General features: G+C 42.1%; 1 long non-coding RNA gene across 4 annotated transcripts; it reads right to left on the reverse strand.

Annotated features, from left to right (window-relative positions):
* Window positions 1-13,466: 13,466 nt before the first annotated feature.
* LOC120656513 lies at window positions 13,467-21,437 on the reverse strand. Of its 4 annotated transcripts, XR_005667938.1 has the most exons (6): window positions 21,152-21,433; window positions 20,529-20,603; window positions 14,392-14,602; window positions 14,206-14,289; window positions 13,980-14,052; window positions 13,467-13,859 (listed from the first exon to the last, which is right to left on the reverse strand). It is a non-coding gene; the product is annotated as an uncharacterized LOC120656513 (long non-coding RNA). The 4 variants fall into 4 exon arrangements; XR_005667937.1 differs by having other exon boundaries at window positions 13,467-14,052; window positions 14,206-14,298; window positions 21,152-21,437; XR_005667939.1 differs by lacking the exon at window positions 13,980-14,052 and having other exon boundaries at window positions 21,152-21,425.
* Between the last annotated feature and the right edge of the window lie 4,658 nt (window positions 21,438-26,095).

Genomic DNA, 26,095 nt, shown 5'->3' on the forward strand with positions numbered 1-26,095 from the left:
TGACATACCAGTTTGGGCACTACACTGCACAATATTAACATTCTAAATTATTACATGCATAAATATAAGGAGTAATCAAATTCTTGCTAGAGTCTGAATTGTTATATTGTATTGAGTTTATATTAAAATGGAACAAGTCTAAATATTGTTAGAGTTCGAGTTTAATTCTCGAACTATACTAGGAATAAATAAGATTCAACTCCAATAGAGTACCAATAGATAGATTATAGTTTTAGAAAAAAAATTGCTACTAATTTTATATTTTCTTATTAGAAATGAATTAGTTATAAATTTTTAGAGAGTAAATAAGATTCTTTTATTAATCCAATAGCGTACCAATAGAAAGATTATATTTTTAGACTCGTGCATTGGGCCAGAGCAGCAGCAGACTCTGTGCGCGCCACCGTCTCGTGGGCCGGAGAAGCTCTCAGCGAAACCACCGACGAGTATTTTTTTTTTGAGAATACGCTTTTGTATTTCTTAGTTAAGAATGACGTACAAGTACATGTAGAAATACAGAAACATACATGGAGGATACAAGGATAGCTGTAACCGCCAAACTACGCAAAGGACCCTTAAAAAACTAAAAATTACAACGGCACCCCTAGATCCTTCGCGAACCAACAAGACTCGAACTCGTCGCCGCCGGAGAAGAAGCCGAGCGCCCCTATGAACCGGAGGAGCCCCATCGTACGCTGGCTTTTGTTGGAGTCGCAATAGCAAATGCCATCGGCGGACGCACATCGACCAGGGACACACCCCAACACCTCCGGTCCCTGGTTCCAACCACGCCATCGACGACTGCCGCCGCCGAGGGGAAATCGGGCCGGATCCAGCCACCGACCATCCACAACACCCGCAGCCATCTCTGCACCCTTGAAGCAAAAGAAAGCCAGCAAGCACCCCATCAGGCAGAAAGGGAGGCTCACCAGCCGCAGGCTCCGACACGGATCTCCACGACCTCGCCGGTGAAGCTGGAGCAGGGCACCACCGGGGCGAGGAAGAAGCCGGGAGACTTTATTCCTCAGCGCCGCCGTCGCCATTGCCTCGCCGACGCCGCCAGAAACATCATGCCGCAGAGGACCACCCCCCCGGCAAAACCTAGCTTCGCCTACGACCACCGACGGCAAGCACCACCTTGGACTAGGGAAGAAACTACCTATCCTATATACACCCGCACGTCGATTCCCCGGCCCCACTCCATCTCCGACGCCACTCCGGCCGCCGGAGAAGGAGGAGTCCGGCAGTGTGGGACCGAAGCCGGCGACCAGAGGAGGGGGGTCAATGGGAGCCGATCAAAATTTCTTCCGAAATTCAAACCGTCGGCCTATATCCCGAAAATCACCCGAACCCTCAAGCGTTCTAGCCAAAGTTTGGAATAGCTATGGAAAAACTAAACCAACACAAAAGACCTCGAACGAGCGAGCGAAACCACAAAGCAAATCGGAAGCGAATTGGAAAATCTGCAGCACTGATCTGCCAGGACCGGTCTGACCGGTGCGCTGGACCGGTCTGACCGGTGTGCTGGACCGGTCTGACCGGTCGTGCCTACCGGTCTGACCGGTAGCACCCAGAAAACCCCCGAGAAATTGGATTCAAACGGTGAATCCCGAGCAAACGACCACGAAAAGCGATGAAACTTGGGGGATTGCTTCGCCCCTACCCCGTGAGCATATCCCCAAAAGATCTCGTCCCAAAGATCAACGAATCGTGAGAATTATGAGGGAGATCAAAAGGGATTGGGGTTTTCTCAAACACTCAAGAACTCGAATTTAAACACGCCAGTGATTCCAGAGGGTTTAGATCAGAGTTGGGAGCACGGGAATCACAGCAAAGAACTCGAGGTCTCCTCTCAATCAAGTGTGCCAAAAACGAAATCGAAAATCCATTGCACAAGGCACAAAACCAGGGGATTCAATCAAATCGAAAGCCCAGAGGGCACGAGGAGGATAGGGCCTCCTTTCCCAATCAAATCCCTTACAAGGTTTCAACAATCCATGGACAAAATCAACTCAAACGAGAGGAACAGAGGGAGGAGAACACAGGGGCGGCGGCCTGGAGAAACAGAGAGTCCACGAACAGATTACAAAAGCCGCAATTGACCTAACACAAGTGAAGGGGTATTTATACCCGCGGGACCGGTCAGACCGGTACGCTGGACCGGTCAGACCGGTTCGTTAGACCGGTCAGACCGGTGCCAGGGACCGGTCAGACCGGTTGGCCTGCAGCACCCCCTGTACAACGATCTCATCCGACGGCCGAGGTTCTTTCTTCGAAACGAAGTCTTCTCCGCGATGCCACCGTCTTGATGAAGATCCAGTCCGCCGTTTTGGAGGGTCCGCGAAACCCGGGTAGGTGGCCGGTTTTGAGAAAACCGCCAAAACCTCACGCGCGGGAAGATTCCCGCCTCCACGCCGTGGCCCTAGACGCCGTTCCCGCCTCGGCTTCCTGACGGCCCTAGACGCCGCCCGACGCCCGTCACCTCCTCGCCCGCAGCGAGGCCCTAGACGCTGTCGACGCCCGTCGCCTCCGTCAGTCCCGAGACCGACGCCCGTGCCTCCACAACTTGGCGTCTTCAACCGCCGTCCGCCTCCTTGGTTTTGTGGCGCAAACCAAGAAACCCGCCTTTCGTCGCCGCTTGCGCCCTCGATCCAGGAGTGGACGCCACAGCTGCCGCCCGGTCCAAGCTCCGGTCCCGGCTGCCCTTCACCGCCGTCCACCGCACGGTCCATCGGCCACAGCACCTCCACGGCAGCTCCCCGTCGACACTCGACGCCCGTGTACCTGCAATCCAAAGACCAAGCGCACGATCTCACCGCACGGTTGACAATTCACTCATCACAAGCAGGATAGAGTACTCAACATTCCTCAGGCAGAATCGCCGCCGGGAAGACTTTCCGCCTCCTTTTCGCCTCGAGCAACTGTAGCCGGAGGAAAAGGATGGAAGGACCGAGAAGCAGGGGCGGAGGACCATGGTGGCAAGGTATGGCAGCTGCCACACCTTGAATATAGTACAACAATAGTATCTTAAATGTTTTTTAACATCATTTGCCATTTTGTACTTGATTATGAAGGCATTTCTATGTGTATCTTATACCTTACTATCTATGTTGTCAATTTCGCCATACCTAAAGATTTTCCCGTCCTCCGCCACTGCCGAGAAGTCTCAGATCCACCGACGAGTATTGTCAGCAAATGCCGATGCCTAGTCAGTTCCACAGTCCTGAAATGGCTGGAAATGAAGTAACTGTCAAACTCCACAGCCCCAGCTTTAGAAGAAGGCCCAACAAGTAATGCAGTCACTCAAGTGGTTGAAGACTGAGAACGAAATCCGAGGACGATGGTGCTACAACTCTTGCTAAAGCATTGGAAGAAAGGCACATAGATGATAGATCCAAAAGAAGTTCGTGTGATTTGAGGAATAAACGTGTCAGCAGCTGGTTGGAGCATGACAAGTTCAGCTAGAAATATATACTAGCGATTCTGTGCTCCGGAACACAAATGGCAATTTCATCTCCGATTAATGGGTTGATGGGTTGAAGAAAATTTTGAACATACTCGGCTCACTAGAAGATGATGAAGAGGACGTCGAGATGGGTTGATGATTGATTAATCATGCTTAGGTCATCTAGCTTTGACCTCTGCTTCTGAGTGTTCACCGCCTAAGTTTCTTTCCTCTTGAAATGGTGCGCTGTGGCTCCAGTTGTAATTATGTTGAACCAAGCCTAGATGGCCTCGTGGTTTACCTGATTTTTGTGTAACTTCAGATGCAACTTATTTCATGGTTTTAGCAACACCTTGTTTGTCCTGAAGGTCAGGTAAGCTGGACCCTTGATCTGTGGCATGTCACGATGTTTTACTATAGCAAGGCGCTGGTCAGGAAGAAGACAGCCATGGAACCGGCCTTCGCACTCAGAATGGAAGAAGATCCCAGATCAACGAATCGGTTTTTCAACTAAGCTACCGACTTTTGTGAAGTCCAGGGTAAATCTTTTTTTTGAAAACTTAGTCCAGGGTAAATCAGAAGCCTTTTGAGCCTTGAGAAAGTTACTGCCCGCTGTTTGTTACAGTGGCAGTAAATCAGTACCCAATTGTGTAGCCGTGGGGCCACCAAAGAAGGATTTGGGAAGCCCGGGGCATCACGGTTCACGAGCACTATAGAATTAGGCATGTCATGTCATCGCGTTGGGCGCCTGCAGCCTCTCCGTGCCCAAGGGTTGAGCAATGAGCAAGCCTACCCTTGGGACACGGGAGAATGATGGTGAGCATTGAGCAATGAGCATGCTTGCCCTGATTTTGTACGGGGGAGTGTGGTAAAAGCTTGAGCGGGACATGCACTGTCTTCTGGGCTCGCCGGCAGGACGCCCATTGTGTAGGGAGCCGGTTCATCTATCTATTATCTTATTATTTTGCCGACAAATGAAGCATCCACATTCGCTCTCAACGCTTAGAAATTTCCATGTTAATTAGAAAAAAAAAATTAAAATTACCCACTACTGCCATTACGAAAAAATAGACTAAAATACCCATATACATGTTTATAAATTACCCACCAGTACCATTAAAATATATTTCTATTTATAAATATAAATCTATCCATTGTTTAGCATATCAAGCTATATATCTTGCATACCTATCGGATACTAGCTACACACATGTATATCTTATTATATTACCAAATACCAAATGCACCTTCATAATTATATTATAATTAGTCAAAATAAACAAGATAAATCTAGGCTTTGCGCTATATTAGACTACCACCTAGCTTACAGTGATCATGATGAGAGGGTGATCAAAGTTGGGCCAGTGATGAAGATAACAGAGTTGGAGGCTAAGAGCAAGGGTAAGCGCCACGCCGCAAGCTTCTTCATCCTCTGTGTAGTCTGGAGAGTGTCCATCATCTACTGCTTACTGGTAATGTCTGAATGTGCATGTCCACATGTCCAATGCAAGCACAAGGCTACTGCACGTCCAACCTAACCATTTTTTGCAATCCTCCTACATCTCTGTCCTTGCCGAGGGAGGGTCCTTGACATTACTCCAAAGTTTTGTTGCCGACATTGCTATAAGACACTACCGCACCTCACAATTAACACCACAAGCAAATCAGGAACTAGGACAATATCGATCAAGCCATGATTTGTATAGTAAACTCATCAAGCTTGAACATGAACATAGGTTGCTGAAATTCTGAACGGAATCTTATGCTTTGCACTATTGAGAATTGTTGACTTCTAAAAGCAAGAAACTTGAATCGATTGCTTTCCAAAAGAAACTAGGTCATGGAGGCATGGCGCCATGCAACAGACAACAGATTTAGACATAGTAGCAACAGACGACCAAGAGTATCATAAAGTAGAGAAGCTAGCAAAGGAACAACTGAGTCAGTTGAACTGAGTAGTGAGCAACATTACTGTAAGGGCTGATAGATAAGAAACATGTTACTACTACTAGCCAATGGTAAGATAGGTAGTTGTGACAGAAATAGGGTTGTGAGATTACCACGCGGCCACATCACTGACAAAGAAAGATGTACGTAAGGAGGCAAGGAGGCACCACTGCACTGGCAGCACAGAAGCACTCTTGATTACTGAAGCAAGTAGCATGTCATGAGAAAGATTTAAGTTTATGAATAATAATTTATCTTATTATTTGGCTAACAAACAGAGCCTCCACGTTCGCTCTCAAGGTATAGAAATTACCACGTTAATAGGAGAAAAAAAGAAAAATTAGAATTACCCACCATTGCCATTACAAAAAAAATTAACCTAGAATACCCATATACATATTTATAAATTATCCAGCAGTGCCATTAAAATATATTTATGTTTATAAATATAAATTTAACCATCGTTTTGCATATCAATCTACATATCGTGCATACTTATAGGATACTAGCTACACAAATAATTAACATATTTTACCACACATATATTTTATTATATTACCAAAATCTCACACCTTCACAATTATATTATTATTAGTCAAAATAAATAAAATAATTCTAGACTTTGCACTATATTAGACTACCATCCTCCAAAGATTTGTTGCAAGATGAACATAGGTTGCACCTCACAATTAACACCACAAGCAGATCAGGAACCAGGACAATATCGGTCAAGCCAAGATTAGTATGGTAAGCTCATCAAGCTTGAACATGAACATAGGTTGCTGAAATTCTGAACGAAATTTTATGCTTTGCACTATTGAGATTTGTTGGCTTCTAAAAAGCAAGAAACTTGGATCGATTGTTTTCCGAAAGAAACTAGGTCATGGAGGCATGACGCCATGTAACCGATAACAGATTTAAATATAGTAGCAACAGACAACCAAGAGTATCATAAAGTAGAGAAGCTGGTAAAGGAACAACTTAGTCAGTTGAACTGAGCAGTGAGCAGCATTACTGCAAGGGGTGGTAGATAAGAAACATGTTACTACTACTACTAGCGAATAGTATGATAGGTAGTTGTGACAGAATTAGGGTTGTGCGCTTGTCATGCGGCCACATCACTGACAAAAAAGATGTAGGCAAGGAGGCACCATTGCACTAGCAGCAGAGAAGCATTCTTGATTACTGAAGCAAGTAGCATGTGATGAGAAAGATTTATATTTATGAATAATAATTAAATAAAAAATACAAGATATATTTAGAATATTAATACTAGCCACGCAAATGTGAGGGTCAGTTCACTAGTTACCTTATTATTTGGCCAACAATCGGAGCCTCCACGTTCGCTCTCAAGGTTTAGAAATTCCCACGTTAATCGGAGAAAAAAGAAAAATTAAAATTACCCACCACTGCCATTACAAAAAAAACTAGCCTAAAATACCCATATACATGTTTATAATTTACCCACCAGTGCCGTTAAAATATATTTCTATTTATAAATATAAATCTATCCATCGTTTTGCATATCAAGCTACATATCGTACATACTTATCGGATACTAGCTACACAATCAATTAATATGTTTTACCACACGTATATCTTATTATATTACCAAATATCAAATGCACCTTCATGATTATATTATTATTAGTCAAAATAAATAAGATAAATCTAGGCTTTGCGCTATATTAGACTACTACCTGGCCTGCAGTGATCATGATGTGAGGGTGACCAAAGTTGGGCCAGTGATGAGGATAACAGAGTTGGAGGCTAAGAGCAAGGGTAAGCGCCGCACCGCAAGTTTCTTCATCCTCCGTGGAGTCTGGAGAGTGTCCATCACCTACTGCTTACTGGTGATGTCTGAATGTGTATGTCCACAGGTCCAATGCAAGCACAAGGCCACTGCACATCCAACCTAACCCTTTTTTGCAATCCTCCTGCATCCCTGTCCGTGCCGAGGGAGGGTCCTTGACATTCTCCAAAGTTTTGTTGCCGACATTGCTACAAGACACTACCACACCTCACAATTAACACCACAAGCTTAAAAAAAATTAACACCACAAGCAAATCAGGAACCAAGACAATATCGATCAAGCCATAATTGGTATAGTAAGCTCATCAAGCTTGAACGTGAACATAGGTTGTTGAAATTCTGAACGGAATTTTGTGCTTTGCACTATTGAGATTTGTTGACTTCTAAAAGCAAAAAATTTGGATCGATTCTTTCCCAAAAGAAACTAGGTCATGGAGGCATGGCGCCATGTAACAGACAACATATTTAAATGTAGTAGCAACAAACGACCAAGATTATCATAAAGTAGAGAAGCTGGCAATGGAATAACTGAGTCAGTTGAACTGAACAGTGAGCAGCATTACTGCAAGGGCTGGTGGATAAGAAACATGTTACTACTACTAGCGAATGGTATGATAGGCAGTTGTGATAGAATTAGGGTTGTGCGCTTGCCATGCAGCTACATCACTGACAAAGAAAGATGTAGGTAAGAAAGCACCACCGCACTAGCAGCAGAGAAGCATTCTTGATTACTGAAGCAAGTAGCATGTCATGAGAAAGATTTTAGTTTATAAATAATAATTAGATAAAAAAAAATACAAGATATATTTAGAATATCAATACTAGCTGTGCAAATGCGCGGGTCAGTTCACTAGTTCTATTGAAACGACAACAAATACTGCATCGTCTGAAGAATGAATATGCTAAATATTTATGGTATTAAGATTTTAAAATTTCGTTTGAACTTTTATAAGAAAACACTTTTGGCAATTGCTAGATATTTGCCAATAGATTTCGTGGAGTAAATCTGCCGAATTTCTCACCTTCCGATCTGACGTTGCTCTGGTGAGCTTCATGTCCTCTACTCCTCTCTTCCATACTCGGTGGTTGGCGTCGGACTCTAATGAGGTTTAGGGTTAGGGATTCAAGTTAGGGATTTGGAATTGGGAGGATGTTGGGGGGGGTGTTGTATGGCCTCTGGATATATAGAGGAGATAGCCGGGAAGTTGGCTGACACGGCGGCAATGGTGGTCGTGGGGGGCGGGACGATGAGGCGGCAGAGATGTCGCCTACCATGGTGGTGAAGGACGGCGGTCGAGCGGAGTCGGCAGCGAGGGTGTCATGCTTCACTCGGATTAGTGAGGGAGCGGTCCCCAGGGACGGCGGCTCTAAAGGTGGAAGCACGACCGGAGTTGGGTGGTGGCGAAGGTGGTGGTGGTGGCCAGGATGGCAGTCGATTAGGGGGGAGAGCTCGGTGTCGGAGGAGGTGGTGGTCATTGGGGTGGCGGATGGACAACAGGGGCACTCGGTGAGGAAGATTCTGCGGGGTCGTGCCAGAAAGGAGAAGGTGGGGTTGTGTGAGGCAGCAGAAGGGAAGAGGATAGAGTTAGCTAAGGTTGAGATCCAACGGTTGGAAATTTAATAGATTTTTTAGAGTTAAATCTGTTGACAGGCTTGACACTCTCAATACTTTTGTAAAAAAAATTGACCAACACTTAATAAAGATATGCCATCCAAGAGTTTTTTTTAAAAGAATGCAAATCTAGCAATTTTTTTTGACAGATTAGTACTACTAGCATTGAGAAAAGATAGGGTGCCCCTGTATTAATGCATATGCAGTCGAGAAATGTGACATTTTACCAATTGATCTTCTACTGTGCCGTATGATAGAAAAGAAAAAGATTAATCGATTAATCTTTTTAATTTGCTGTTTGTGCAAAAGTTACAAATGCATGTCTCATGAGATACATTTTGAGTGTTAGAATTGCATTCTCTTGGGACTGTGAAAGTATATACAGTATATGTTATGAATTTGGGACCTTTAGATTCAAATTTGAAAGAATTTCTTACATGGAGTTGATTTTATGGTCATGAGCAATTTAGCATAATCGAAGTGTGTTGCTGAAAACCCCAGTGGGTTAATCGAATCAAATGTTCCACCACTTTAAAAATGGTTCCAACCGTATAATAAATTGTATTGGTAGTATAATTTATTTGTTTAATGGAAAATTACCGAGGTAAAGACGTAAAGTAAAATGTATGACTTCTTAACCACAAGTGAATTATGTGTGCATCAATGGTCAAATACGCTATATGCATCGACTGATCGTAATCATTATAAATCCCAATCATTATATTTGAAGTCTAGGAAGTGTGCGTATATAAATTGATATAGAATAAATGGAGTATCTGATCATTTGAAGTCTAGGAGGAGCGTACAAATTTTATACTTAGATGGAGGATGCAAGTGTCTGAACTCGGACTTTAATAAGTAATAAAATAATTGATGTAGGAATGCATTATATAAAGAATTGTGCCGATCCTCGTATCGGTTTGGCTGGCGAAATCTATTATCTCATTATTTGGCCAACAAACGGAGCCTTCATATTCGCTCTCAAAGCCTAGAAATTCTCACGTTAATCGAAAAAAAGAAAAATTAGAATTACCCACTACTGCCATTACGAAAAAATAAGCCTAAAATACCCATATACATGTTTATAAATTACCCACCAGTGTCATTAAAATATATTTATATTTATAAAAATAAATTTATCCATCGTTTTGCATATCAAGCTACATATCGTGCATACCTATAGGATACTAGCAGTAGAGAAGCACTCTTGATTACTGAAGTAAGTAGCATGTGATGAGAAGTCGCTCCGTTCATCTGACCAATGTTACTGTGTTGGGTTGGGTTGACTGTAAGTGGTATTTGTTCAAACCTCAATTAAAGTGGTGAATGAAGTGGCCATCAAATTGATATATAACTATTAGATCCAAGCCAAATGCTCAGCCAGACCACCAAAACCCAAAGAAAGAAAAACTAATTGTCATTTTGGTCTATGGCCTTTCTTGTGTTAGCGAACCGATTAATAATTTAATGTTTAATAAAGTCTAAAATAGAACTAATATTTCTACACTTTTGCAAAATTTGAATGCCTGGGCAACCACTGAAATGACCGAACTTCAGAACAAGAACTTATTCGTCTATTCAATCCCTTCTAGCGGTGATCAGTTGCCCTTCCATCCAAGATCCTAAATGCCCATATTGTCTTATTGGATCATCTGCCCTCCCATCAACTGGCACCATGCATCTTTTTTCAATTTGAACATTCCCCCTAGAGAAAATGTAACACAAACGATGGAATCAATGGTACATTTATTTTGTTCTTGCAATAAATAGCATGATCCCAAGTCATCCCCAATTCTCTTTAATCTCAAGTTCTACGCTAATATCTTCTTCCTCTCGACCATCGGTGATCCGGAGGTGGCGTAACCGGTTGGATCCCAATCTAGCGTGAACTGTACACCGCTAATCTCATTCTTTCTTACCAAAAAAAGGGGGGTTAGGGTGTATCCATTGATCTTGAGGAGGTAGGGGGCATGTGCCCCCATATAGATCTGTCATTGCTATAGCCAGACTTAGCTGGCCTGGCTTAGACCTTAGCCACGTTAGACACAAACCAAGCAAGCAATCACTACTTTATTGATGTGACAAGATAATTAAAGAGGAGATAGAGAGGTTCCACCTATGTGGAGCCAACACAGCAGCGTTGACCGCAGCCGCCATAGTCATGGATCCTGTAAACTGAGAGGGAATCAGCACTCACTTGGATGAGTAGGAGGATGGTGCCCCACGGGATGAACATCTCCTCACGGAAGGGACCTTCCTGCAGCAATCCGATGGTGTAGGGGCCAAGCACGGTGAAGAGCGTGTACACCGCCCACACGAAGAAGCGGAAAAACCCATGGCTATACCGCCGCCGACGTGAGCCAAGCAACTCAACAAGGATCCAGATCAAGGCGCTGAAGAGGACGAGGACTTCACATGCACCAGCCGGCCTTGAGTGCTGCTCCAGTTCTGGGCAAAGGTTGTGGTGGAGTTATTGATCGCCATGGCTTCTACGGTGTCTGTGGCTTCTCCAAACTACTCCATGCCAACAGACACTATCGCATCTCACACTTTACTGTTTGGTGATCGCACACTTTATTTTGTACGAATGGTTCACCATCTGCCGCATTCTTTCCTTGCCTCTGCAACTTTGTCTTCGTCCACTCCAGGCAAGAAGTGAGCACCGGCTGCTTCTGCTGCTCCCGCATTCGTTCCTTGCCTCTCCAACTTTGTCTTCATCCACTCCAGGCAAGAGGTGAGCACCGGCTGCTTCTCCCGCATTCCTTCTCCTTCCTTCTGGTCTCCAGCCGCCGCTTGCCGTGGCAGTAGAAGCAACGCTTGTCTCCGACCGCCTTTGCTTAAGCTCGCTGCCGCATGCCAAGCGCATGCCCGCAAAGCCAGGCCCCCGCTCTCTTGGATGTGCTTGTTCTTGCTCCGCTCTCACGCACACAACCGGCCACGCAACCCGACCGCACACTGCCGCTGGCACCACGCCATGCCGCCCACCGCCGCATCACAACCTCGCCTAGGCCGCTGCAGCTGTGCACGCCGTCTCTTTCTCCTGCAATCCACCCCACCTGCAAGCAAAAGCTCGGACCAAAGGCGCAAAGTATTCACCCTACTTTAGTCTGTGTATTCACCTTTTGTAGTTAATGAAGGTTTTTTTTCTTCTCAATTGATATATGATCTCAGGTAGCTGTAGATCATGGCGTTTAGGACCGATCTGTTGCTCGTCCTCTCGAGGAAGCTCTGCTTTGCTACTGCGGCTGCTGCCCTGATAATATACTCTGGCCACAGCACCTCTGGCATTATTCGGATGAGAGCTTTTAGGTACACATATTTGTTATTTAATAGCTTATTATCAGTAGTCAACTAGAATGATCATGTGGCATTTTATGATTTGATATATATCATGATATCTAGTGGCAAACTGCTGTAGCTATTTGATGGGTTTACACAATGCAGATACTTAATCCTGACATTGATGATCCAACTGACGGTAGTCACACTCGAGTTGTTCGGCTAGTTCATAAGCATGTGCTTTGGGTCTACAACCCCAGTGCCTGTGAATCCATCATTGTGCCTACTACTCATTGTTACCCAATGGGTATGTTTCTCCTTTATTTTTATCATTAATATGTTGGTACATACTGTATTCCACGAATAAATAAATTAATAGCATATTCGTGCATGCAATGCAGTTGATGGCGCTCTTGATGGTGTGGGCAGCGTGTTCTGCCCTTGGCGTTCTCACATGGTTCATGACCACCAATTCTTTCGCCAGGTCGGTGACATACGGGCCATGTTTCACTGTGTGCTGTCACTGGTGATAGGTGCATTCTCTGTTCTCTTAGCATATTTGAGCGTAGCGATTGCCAAATCTCACCGGCGTCAAGCACATGAGTAGTGTGTACGTCTAAATCCACTTGTGCCCTTGTTGTGTATACGCTTGATCATGCTACCTATATCTAGTATAAAATAAATTGGAAGGTGTGGGTATATAGCCGCTTGACTAGCTAGTTTGGAACCGGGACTTCTTCATGCCGGTAGTGTTGGTAATGAATGTAATGAGATTGTGTGTGAGAACTTGTTGTGTAATAAGGTACTCATGGCTGGAGGTTGCATTACTATGTAAGGTAATTCAGCATCCGCTCCATGGCTCGGTGTATGCCAGCAATGTAAAATGTGCACATGTATGTCTATATATTTTTTTAGTAAATTGTTTTGGTGATGAATTTACCTCAGAGCAGACTTGGCTTGGTGGGCAACATTGTTTTGACAGTGAGTAGTGGTGCTTCAGTGTGTTGGAGCAAATAAAATCTGCTTGGAGAGAGAGAAGATGCTCGACTACGGGCTACGGCTATAGGGTAGGCCAAGGGGTTAGGTTGGTCTCTTTAGTCAAAGTCCAGCAGCAGAAAAGTCAGTGGAAGATTTTTTGAAAGGTGACAGAAGAGTCTCTGTCACCTTCCATCGCTTTGAATTCCTTCACAATCACAAGAATTATTTAGTTATTTACTAGAAACCTGGCGCGGCTTTGCCGCGCCCTTGGTGTGTCTTAGCCAGTGTTAAGTATCATAGTACTCGGGCTGTTCTGCATTGTGCTTTTTCGCGATGGAGCAGCCTCTCCGACTGACTGACTGAAAAAGAAAAAAAGAGGCTTACGGCCCAGGTTCATGCATCACATATATCTTTAAGGTATCAGTTATGTTTGCTAAAAGAAAGGTTTGGAGTACAGAAATCGGAACTGTCGCTAATTGTACATGAAGGGATTTGAAATTACGGATACTTAAACATTTATCTATTTGTATGCATTGATACAGAGTTTTTAGATGAACAAGCGTCCAAGTTACATGTACTGATGGTGACTTTATCCGTAGAATCCAAAGAAATGAGTTGTGCTAATCTGAGCTGGCTTGTGTTAATCCTGGGAGCAACAGCTGCCTGATTTGATCTGACTTGTAGTGTCCACAAAAGATTGTCCTCTAGTGCTGATCTTCAGTGGTCGCTAGAGTTGTTTGCTTCGTATCTGGTTTGACACACTGCTCATTGGAACCTGTACTCAGCTGTGGAGGATCGAATTTGCAGTTACACATCTACTTTGGGGGGAAACACTGACAGTTCAGCATAGCTAGGTACATATGTGATCCCTGAAGCAAAATTCAAAATTGTTTGGTCTTTTGAACCTGTTTAGGCGTGTCTTGACCAAGTTGAAAACTCTTTTAATGTGGCAATCGGAGGTGCCAACAACAATAGAGGCTGCAATGATAGGATTATTAATTTGCAAGTTGTGAAGTCTTGACTTCTTGCATCAGCAATTTTAACAGCTAAGCACACATGGACCATAGGAATCGACATGGCTTTTAAAGAATGGGAAATTCCATGGGGGAGAAAAGCCGTTAAGAAATTTACCTTTATGGAGTGTCGACACTAATTTTTTTTCTGGTTGACATAATAGGATATAAGCTTAATATATCCACCACGGCACTTGATATTCTGCTCAAACTTAATGGAGTAAGCACATGGATCAATAAATATACTGGAACTAAGCCGGGTTGTATGTGCAGTAGAACAACTTATTTGCATCTAGTAACTTACCCATGTCAGATGCATTTTGTACAGATTTTGCTAGGGGTACAATATGCTCTAGAAAAAGTTGCAGCAGGGCTCCATATGTATACTTATCCAAAATAGGTAGAAGCCAAGAATTTGAGCATGTCAACCGATCTTCATGAAAAGCTATTGGAACCAATGAAAGAGCTTTATCTGGTCCCATAGGAACCACTGCTGCTCCAATGCATTCTTGAACCTGCAGGTGACATATGTTCAATGAAAACTACAATCTAAGAAGCACTTAAATATAATTTTGTTAAAAAGTCTCTGAATTAGAACTTGAACCGGTTGAAATATGCCCATTTGTAATTGCAAAAATCTATAGTCATTTGTAATTAAATCATTTCAAGTATTTCCTTATACACAATATTTTTTGTGACTGATCCACATGTTCCATCCTGATTTTCTATCAATATTTTGAACCCAGTTTTACTTGTAACTCGTGACATTGCAACATATAATTGGCCATGTGTGAATACTGGTTTCTTTAAGTATATTCCTACATTTGATAGAGTCTGTCCTTGGCTTTTATTTATAGTCATGGAGCAACAAACTTTTATTGGAAATTGGCGTCGGCATAATGTGAATGGCCAACGACATCCTCGTGTTGTAAGATTTATCCTAGGTATATATGCGGTTTCTCCAGTATGTGTCCCTGTTATTATCATAGCTTCTATGACATTGTCTCCTAAGTTAGTTACTATTAGTCTTGTCCCATTACATAGCCCTATATTCTGATTTAGATTTCTTAGGAGCATTATTGGAACACCAACTTTGAGTTTTAATCTGTGAGTTGGGAAATTATTTGCTACTAAAGTATTGAGGTATTCAACAGGATATAGTATGTCAGCGTCATTACATGTATCTGTACATTGTGATATTGTATCTGCACTAAAATATTCCTTCTCAGTAGTTGGAATTAAGTTAAGCATATACTCATTGATTTCATCAACAATATCATTAGTCGTTGCTAGAATTGCTCTGTCTTTGAGATACTCTGGCTTCTGAAAGTTTGTTTTGAAATCTTGGTATGTGAATTGAACTAATGCTTCTATTTTATTTCCTGTAGTATGGATCAACAGATCTTCTGGTATTTGGACTATAATGCAATCTGGATCTGCTTCGTCATCATCGTTAATGTTGGATTCATGTTTGATAGTTCCATTTCCAATACTAAGTATCCAATCGTTAAAACTATTTAATTCTTTGTACTGTGTACTTTCTGGATCAATTTTTTGAAGTCGCATATTTTCAAACAGGTAGAGTCTTTTAACATGGTTCCAAAGATATGATCTAAATATTGAGGCACTTATGATTTGTGATTTCGATCCATTTTCGATAACAGGTAATATTTGTTTGGGGTCTCCTCCAAGTACAACAACTTTGCCACCAAATGGTATATCCAATGCTTTTGTATCTTTTTCTGACAATATATCTCTTAGTGATCTATCGAGAGCTTCAAAACATTGTTGATTTGTCATCAATGCTTCATCCCATATTATGAGGGCAGTTTGTGTAAGTAGTTCAGCAAGTTTGGTTCCACGTTTTATATCACATACTGATAATTCATCTATATCTATTGGAATTCGAAATCTTGAATGGGCTGTACGTCCATTTGGAAGTAACAAGGATGCCACACCTGATGATGCAACTGTAAGAACAATTCTTCTTTGTGCTCTTAAGTATGTAACCACAGTGTTCCATAAAACTGTTTTACCAGTTCCTCCATGCCCAGATATAAAGAAGAAATTTGGTTCATTTTTTAAAACACTATTCACAATATTGTGAAAAGCATTCTTTTGTTCTTTGTTTAGTTGCTGGTATAGTATGTTTGCTTCTTCTTCTAGATTTTCTGTATTGTAATTTAATTCTTGTTCAACAAGTTGATTGGTCCCATTTGATGTATATTGATTTGATTTTTGAGGTAAGTTGTAGTTATTTATGTTAAAGCCATTTTTAGAGAAGATATGTTCTAATTCTTCAAGCAATAAGTCTTGTAGTTCTATTTCGGTAGGACAATATCTGATTGGATTGTGCTTTAGGACTAATTGATGTTCAATATCATCTACCATTTTTCTCCAATTTTTTTCATAGAAGTTTCTTTCATTTTGCAAATTACAAAATACTAGCATAGTTATAAATAGAAATCATAGCTGGGAAGATGTTGCCCAGTTCGCAGCTTCATCAAATGTTTTGTACCATTCATTATCATCTTGTAGTAAACCACGTGCTGCACATGCTTCTTTGAAAGTTTTGTATACATTTCCGTTGTATGTTCTTAAGTCTTTGTAATCAGTTGCTCCTTTTACTATCATTAGTAACATGCGTTGATAAAAAAGTTCTCCTTCTGTTGGATTGACATAATACAATCGCCCTATTTTAAATCCAATTTTTCGCTTTATCCATGTCTTATTTGTTTCATCGCATCTCCAATGTTGCGGAAACTCACAATATGTTAATTGTCTTGCTTCTTCATTTTTCTTATTAGCTTCGAACCATTCTGTAAGCATTGTTTTCCGACTTTTTGGATCGTTGATAATATTTTGTAGTTTTTGCCCTTTTTTAGTTTGACTGTGTTCATTAAAGGTAGATGAACTGGTAGCCTTTCGATAGGTGGCCAATGATGATGAATCTCGAAGCCTAATAATCTCCACAGTGCGTCTTGCTCACAAATATGTCTGCACTCTAGGTACTCTTTTATCTCATCTATATCTTTAGTTTCTTTATTTGTAGGTGGAGGTTCACCATTTCTTATCCGTTCAAAAATTATTTTTGCCTTATCTGCTCCTTTGTTAACATATTTGCAGAGATATTTTAAAAGTTTGCTCTTGTTTACAAATTCGACGTTTATATGTGCTTGGTATTTCTTGAGGAGTAATATATTGTGTGGCACCACCCATTTGTTATCTAAGTTGACATTATCTCGTCTTATGTAGATTCCAGTATCTCGACGGTGGTATATTGTGAAACCAGTATCAGTGAAAGTAGTTTCATCTTGAAATTCTTTTGGATAAAATTTTGAGCATTTTCCTTTTTTCATAGATGGACAATTTTTATTTTTATTTTCTCCACATGGCCCATGCATCATATGTTCAGATATAAGAACATATCCCAAAGGATCTTCTCTTGGGTCAGGTATTTCAACTGATTTCCACTTGTCTATCATCTCTGGTGTTATTTCATTTCCATTTTTATCCAGCCAATCTAATATATGAACATGTGGTAATCCCCTTTTTTGAAATTCTATCGAGTATAGAATTGCTACTATGGGACCAAAGATTGAACCTGAACGTATGTCATGTAGCAACTCTTGAAGCTTCATATGGAATACACGGACAATGATATCAGGTCTGTCATTAGGATGTTGACCCTCTAAAATGGTTGCTGTTATTTCAGGCCACTTAGAATTACACGTGAATGTTATAAAAAGATCTGGAGGTCCATATACACGACAAATTGCTATTCCATCATGATAGTTTTGGATGACATAACGTCTTGAACCAGTGTGGCTTGATGGTAGTAGTGTCCTTTTGCCTATTTGGTTAGCATCATTTAATCCTTTCTCTACTGCATCAAATATTCCTTGAAGATATTCAGCTCGTAGTTTGTCTTGGTTTCTAGCAATGAACATAAGTCTATCTTCATCTTCCATTGCACGAGCATCTACGATTGCTTGTTTTGATAGTCTTCCATAGCATAGATAAGGATTTGGTTGATTTGGTCTAAAATGCATATGGTACTTAAAAAATTCATGCATGGTAACTGTGGTTCTTTTTGTTTTCATATTCTTTTTTGTTTCCTTTTTTGATATGCTATACCTAGTTGGAATCCTCTTTCTCCATAAGGAAATAATAGAGGGTACTGCAATGGCATATATGCTGAATGAAATATGCATATGCGTTGGAGACCTTTATTTTTGTTGCTGATTATGATATCTCTTTTATAATTTTCTACATTTAGGTCTCCTACAATTACTATTGCTAATTCTTCTGTATGTGGCATTTCATATTGTATTGCACTGTCTTTGCTTGCTCCTATAATACGAATACTAATATCTATACCATTTTGCTCCTCAAGGATATCACGGGCATGGCGAAATGTTTTTACTAATGGATTATATTCATCGAGCATTTTTTTAAGCTGCTCCACTATATAAGGGTTTATATCATTTTCTTCAGGGTCTTGTTTGTGTAATGCTTGTATTCTATTTTCGATCTCGTTCTTTGTATCAAAAATGTATAGTTCAGCAAACTTTGGCATTTTATCTGGTTGGGGTAATAAGGAGCCTATACGATGGTGTATTTGGCCATTTACACGAAATACATATGGACCTTCGCCTTTGTTTATATTTTTGTCGATGTTGCCACCCATTGATGTAAAAGCAAACAAGCTATTATATTGCCGTATTTTCTGCATGAAATGCTTTGATAAAGGTTCTTTGTAATTAAGTAATCTAGCAAGAAATTGTGGTGGTTCTTTAAATGGTGGTAATTTAATTTGCCCATATTTGCAGCAATTTGAATACATTATTTCTTTGTTTTTTCTTGTATCCTCTTTGTTTTGTTCATGATACCAAAATATTGCATTGCAGTATTTGCAATTGTATTCTGGTAGTCCCAAATATGATCTTTCATTATATGTTTCTTTTAGAGTAAATGTCACTGGCGGTCCCCAAACTTGTGCCGAGATTTCAAGTAGGTCCCGGTACTCTCAAAATGCACATCTAGGTCCCTGAACTTGTCCCGAGTTCTCATCCCGGTCCCGGTACTCTCAAAATGCACGTCTAGGTCCCTGAACTTGCTAATCCATTTCATATAGGTCCAAATCTCCATAACATGCTCTCCAAACAGTACGATTAAGTGAACTAACAGGTGGGGCCCATATGGCAGTCACAGCGTCATCGATCAGAGCGTGTACAGCCCCTGACTAAAAGAACTGAAGAGAGAATGAGTAGTGTTAGCTTAGCTCTACTCAATGTTCAATAGCTGACAACATTCAGCAACGTCCTATTGGCTATTGCTGAATGTTGCTGAATGGTGTCAGCTATTGAACATTAAGTAGAGCTAAGCTAACACTACTCATTCTCTCTTCAGTTCTTTTAGTCAGGGGCTGTACACGCTCTGATCGATGACGCTGTGACTGCTATATGGGCCCCACCTGTTAGTTCACTTAATCGTACTGTTTGGAGAGCATGTTATGGAGATTTGGACCTATATGAAATGGATTAGCAAGTTCAGGGACCTAGATGTGCATTTTGAGAGTACCGGGACCGGGATGAGAACTTGGGACAAGTTCAGGGACCTAGATGTGCATTTTGAGAGTACCGGGACCTACTTGAAATCTCGGGACAAATTTGGGGACCGCCAGTGAAATTTACTCTTTCTTTTAGATGTTGAATATATTCTGGTGTGAAGGATACCATGCCATGTGAAGAAGATAAATATAAATGTCTATGATTGATATCTAGACAACGTTGTTTTAGTGGTATCTGCATGTCATCTGAGTTATTTTTTATATTTGGACATTGTTGTTTTAATGCTCTCTGCATGTCATCTGAGTTATTTTCTTCTTCTCGTTTTCTTTTCTTTTGCATTTTTTGCATTCTGATATGTCTTGATTTTTTGCTATCTGGCTCGATGTATTCTATATCTTTTTCTTTATGTGTTTGATCTTGATGTATTTTCTGCATTCTAGTATATCTCATGTTTTTGTTATCTGGCTGAGTATATTTTGTATTCTGTATTGAGGCTTTTCTTTTTCTGGTATTCATTTCCATATATTTATGAAACTGTAAATATTGAACGAAACATTAAAATAATCAGTTATAGATAAATGAGACAAATATACCATGTAACAAACACAGGTAAGAAAAACTAAAAGCTCAGGCATGTGATAAATTCCTATAGGTCATATGATGAGTTGAAAAAATCTATTAGCTTAAATAAATTATTTTTATAAATGGATCATATGTAATTCTTTAATGGATATAAGAAGGCAATAGCTGTAGATCTTTTGGGACGAAGCTTTCATCAAGCAAAGTAATATTAATCTTGGGAATACTTTACATAAAAGTACAGCTTAAATTTGTATGGAAAAAAAGAAGTATCAAGAGGGGTATTTACCTTTTTGCTTCTATTGTTTTGATTCCGTGCTAGTGATGAATATAATCTTTGTTGGTGTTCTTTGTCTTCCCAGTTCTGCTACAACATTTTGTGACAATTTTTTTGTTAGATATAGTCTAATCTAAATATAAGGTTATTATCAATAAAATATAGTAAACCAAAAAATTTGCGCTGCATTGACATTTTATCAAACAATAAGTGAGCGTCGGAGCAAATGAAGGCACGTTGCTACGAGCTGCGGTTGGGCAGGAGTCGTGGCGAATCGGCCATTTCCAAACCATAGCAGCCCACTGCTTATCGGCTTTCGGTAGCAGGAAGCAGAAGAGCAGAAGCAAGGGGGCCAACGCCCGCGGGGTGTTTCGCTGCGTTCGCGGCTTGCAGGGACCGGCGGTGCGGCAGCCTGCGCCCGCGGTGGCCTTCGCGGCGGGTGCCGTTGCGACATGCGGGGCCTTGCGCCGCGACGAAGTCGTCGCCATTCTAGGTGGAATGGATATTAGGAGAAATTGATGCTAATTGCAGGATGCGCTCGTAAGGCAATTTCACTATATAATTTTGATCTAATGTATAGAATCTGAATCACGGATTTGGGAAAACAGAGGCAATATTGTTTTAGGAAGGCTTACCTATTATATGAACCTGGAAGCATTCAGGAAGACAAAAGTTTTGGATCTTGCGGAGAGGGTGTGAACCAGATTGGATTGAGCTATTTGATGATGGGAAAATCTGTGCTGAAGTTGTGTTCTTGTGGATGGGATACTTCAAAAACAAGAGGGAGGAGAGATATATGGAGAGACGGAGGAGGCACGCTAGCCGCGCGGCGACAGAGCGAGAGGGACCACGAGAGGTCGAGATGCTTTGCGAGAATGATTTCCAACCGTCAGATGAAGATCGTACGGATGACGAATATGGGCGACGTGTCTAAACAAGCGGTCGAATCGGCCCAATTGCAGGGTCAAGTTTCGTCTTTTAAAGATTACTTTTTTAAAGGTCTCTGATTTGAATCTATCATAGACACGATTTGGCTAGACACGTCTCTGATCTGTATAAAAAAGGGCGACTTTCTGAGCAGTTGCTCACCGGAACCGTGTCATGATTAGGCATGATACAGAGAGTTACAATCAACTGTAGCACAAAAGAACAAGTGTGAACCTTGTTTCCTCTTGGTGGCACGGATCAAATAATTTTACAACATTTCAAAAGTGTTCTGCAACAACTCAGCCTATTTACTATCAAAGAAGTCTCCACTGATCTCATTACAATATGGGCATTCTTCAAAAACTGTGCAGGGAGAAAAATAACAAGTAATTTCGGCTGAACATGTCTAGTAGAAAATACCCACAGTAAAGCTTATAAGGGAGACAAATTACAATATGATAGAAAGATAGAAGAAAGGTAAAAACTTTATAAAGTATATGCACTGTAACCATGACACATTCACACTTTTGTAATATCAATACTCAGACATGTGGTATGCATACATCATAGCACATCACTACAAAAACGTATTTGAGCATGGTAGTACAGGAGACAGAGACTCATCTGCAGTGCACCAGTGGCATTGATAAATACCATATGTTACTTATTTGTCCTAACAGGAAATAAACATTTCAAAGTCATAGAAGTGAGCAACATTACAGGGAATGATAAATCGGATAAAGATAGACCACTTCTAGAAAGTAAACAAAATTTCAAGAAAAAAGCGACCCAATTGTTCAGTGGTGTGGCATTACCATTAGCACAGAAGGTGGCACTTCAACATTTATTTATACTGGTTAAGTTCTTCAAAATTAAGAGTAGATATGAGCAAAATAGCTATCTACTACAAAACTGAACTATAACAACTATCCAAACTCAACAACAAATGAAAGAAGAAAATCAATAATGGGGCATACTGAAAGAGTAGTCAGGAGGCGTTTAGGACCGATCTGTTGCTCCTCCTCTCGAGGATGCTCTGCTTTGCTACTGCGGCTGCGGCCCTGATAATATACTCTGGCCACAGCACCTCTGGCATTATTCGGATGAGAGCTTTTAGGTACACATATTTGTTATTTAATAGCTTATTATCAGTAGTCAACTAGAATGATCATGTGGCATTTTATTTATTAGGCATTTTATGATTTGATATATATCATGATATCTAGTGGCAAACTGTTGTAGCTATTTGATGGGTTTACACAATGCAGCTACTTAATCCTGACATTGATGATCCAACTGACGGTAGTCACACTCGAGTTGTTCGGCTAGTTCATAAGCATGTGCTTTGGGTCTACAACCCCAGTGCCTGTGAATCCATCATTGTGCCTACTACTCATTGTTACCCAATGGGTATGTTTGTCCTTTATTTTTATCATTAATATGTTGGTACATACTGTATTCCACGAATAAATAAATTAATAGCATATTCATGCATGCAATGCAGTTGATGGCGCTCTTGATGGTGTGGGCAGCGTGTTCTGCCCTTGGCGTTCTCACATGGTTCATGATCACCAATTCTTTCGCCAGGTCGGTGAACATAAGGGCCATGTTTCACTGTGTGCTGTCACTGGTGGTTGGGGCATTATCTGTTCTCTCAGCATATTTGTGCGTAGCGATTGCCAAATCTCGCCGGCGTCAAGCACAGTAGTGTGTATGTCTAAATCCACTTGTGCCCTTGTTGTGTATATGCCTGATCATGCTACCTATATCTAGTGTAAAATAAATTGGAAGGTGTGGGTATATAGCTGCTTGACTAGCTAGTTTGGAACCGGGACTTCTTCATGCCGGTAGTGTTGGTAATGAATGTAATGAGATTGTGCGTGAGAACTTGTTGTGTAATAAGGTACTGATGGCTGGAAGTTGCATTACTGTGTAAGGTAATTCAGCATCCCCTCCGTGGCTCGGTGTATGCCAGCAATGTAAAATGTGCACATGTATGTCTATATATTTTTTTCAGTAAATTTTTTTGGTGAAGAATTTACCTCAGAGCAGAGTTGGCTTGGTGGGCAACATTGTGTTTGACAGTGAGTAGTGGTGCTTTAGTGTGTTGGAGCAAATAAAATCTGCTTGGAGAGAGAAGATGCTCGACTACAAGCTATGGCTATAAGGAAGGCCAAGGGGTTAGGTTGGTCGCTTTATTCAAAGTCCAGCAGCAGAAAAAAGTCAGTGGAAGATTTTTTTTAAAGGTGACAGAAGAGTCTCTGTGGGGAGGGGATGCGGAGGTAGCAAGCCGTGCCTATTTTTAAGACAAGAAAGGAGGATTTGCCAATTGTTAGAGGATGGGAAATTAGAATAGTAAACAATTGGAGAGAGTTTTTTCCTCTTTTTCCAAAAAACGAATGATGGGGAAATGAGATTGGGAACTATTAGAGTTGCTCAAGCTTACACCTGTAACAACTATCACTGTGAAGATATCTAGCAATTAGTGTTCAGAAATGTTTTCGTTATCTTATCTCAGAACTGACCAAATTGAGCAGTAGCTAATTAAAGATGCAAAAGAATAGGCAGAAGACCTCTAATTGGGCTCCTGGTAGACGCAGTGAGCAGGCAGAGATCCTTCCACCCGAGCTGCTCGAGCGCACCATTCTCCTCGACGAGCGTGTAGCCACCGGTGGGGAACATGCCGAGCAGCAGCGACGCCTGCGCCGCGTCGCTCGCCTGCGTCGCCGCGCTGCTGGCGAGCGACGCCGCGCACGCGGAACCCCGACTGCGCGAGCTGCTTCTCTCGCGCCAGCTAGCTGCCGGACTTGAGGTCGCCGGAGCGCCGACGGCGAGCACGTTGCGGATCTCCCCGGACAGCGCAGGTGCTGGATCGACGACGTGGTGCTCCTGCCTGTCCTCACTGCAGCTGGCGTCCAGCGAATCGAAGAGCACGTAGTAGTAGTGTGGAACTGTGGATGGCCTCCACGAGGCGCGCCAGGAAGCTTAGCTAGGAGCCCGAGTGGCTCAAGTCCTGCTCCACCATTTTTGTTGTAACCAGCCGTCGAAGATCGACACCGGCGAGTTCGCAACACCGGCCGGTGGTGACCGCGAACGCTAAAACCCTAAGAACGAGAGTAACAAGAGATGACACGAGATTTTCGGCTGCAATGCGTACAGCTCTCACAGATGCAATCTTTGTTTATTTATAGCAGGCTTACCCCGCATCCCCCCACCGCAACAAATCGCTGCACGGTGCGCCGTTATTCCCGGAACGCCCAGTGCGACATGCAAGACGTATCTGTTGCGGGGTGGACCTGACAATGCGGTCACGGCGTGAGGCTGGGCAGTCTCCAGCTCACCCGCGATTCTACGCCTAACAAATATAGTTTGTTACTAAAACAAACTACCTACATGCACCTAAATGAGATACGTGTTCATTTGACACGATTACAAAAGGATCAATGCAACATTTCACCCCCTTAATCTGTCAAATGCTAACCACACCTAGCTGCCTCCGCAACTCTGCAAACCGGATCCTCGCAAGTGGTTTTGTCAGTACGTCGGCGAGCTGATCTTCAGTGCTTATATGCTGCACCTCCACCACCCCATCAGCAACACATTCCCTGATGTAGTGATACCTGGTGTCTATATGCTTCGATCTCTCATGAAACACTGGGTTCTTGCTCAGCTCCTCAGCAGACCTGTTGTCAATGAAAAGCTTGAACTTCTTCACATCACTACAGGTTATGTCTGCCACCAATCTGCTAAGCCACACTCCCTGACAGGCTCCAGTAGCTGCAGCTATGTACTCAGATTCACAAGATGACAAAGACACCACCTTTTGCTTCTGTGAACTCCAAGAAACTGCATTGCCACCATAAAAGAACAACACCCCTGATGTGCTCTTCCTCTTCTCCAGATCACCTGCGTGATCACTGTCAGTGAACCCAACCAAGTCTGAATGTGCTCCTTTGACATACTTGCAACCAAGCTTGGCGGTACCTGCAACATATCTAATGATTCTCTTCATTGCCCCCCCAATGTTCTGAGTTCGGTGTCTCCATGAATCTGCTAATCATGCCCACAGAATAAGCAAGATCAGGCCTTGAGTTCACCAGATACCTCAAACTCCCAACTAGGCTCCTGTACTTTGTTGCATTAGCTACCAGCTCTGGCTTGCCCGGCAACAGCTTGATATGCTGTTCCATTGGTGTGTCAACAGGGTTACAACCTTTCATTCCTGAGATCTCAACAATCTTTTCAGCATAAGCACTCTGACACACAGTGATTTCCCCTGGCTTCTGCTTCACCTCTAGACCCAAATAGTAAGTCAACAGCCCAAGGTCACTCATGTCAAAACTTTTTTTCATCTGCTGCTTAAAAACAACAATGTTCTTGCTGCCTGGCCCACAGATGATCAGATCATCTACATAGACTCCAACTAGGATCAGAGAGTTGCCTGTACCTCTTCTGTACACAGCATGCTCTTCAACACTCCTATTGAAACCCAACACCTTCAACTCTTGATCAAGTCTTGCATTCCAGGCTCTGGGAGCCTGTTTGAGGCCATACAATGCTTTCTTGAGTCTTAGAACCTTCCCTGAATGTTTAGGATCAGAGAATCCAGGTGGTGGGTGAACATACACCTCTTCTTCCAGATTGCCATTCAA

This window comes from Panicum virgatum, chromosome 1N, assembly GCF_016808335.1.
Source record: "Panicum virgatum strain AP13 chromosome 1N, P.virgatum_v5, whole genome shotgun sequence".
Taxonomy (NCBI): Eukaryota; Viridiplantae; Streptophyta; class Magnoliopsida; order Poales; family Poaceae; genus Panicum; species Panicum virgatum.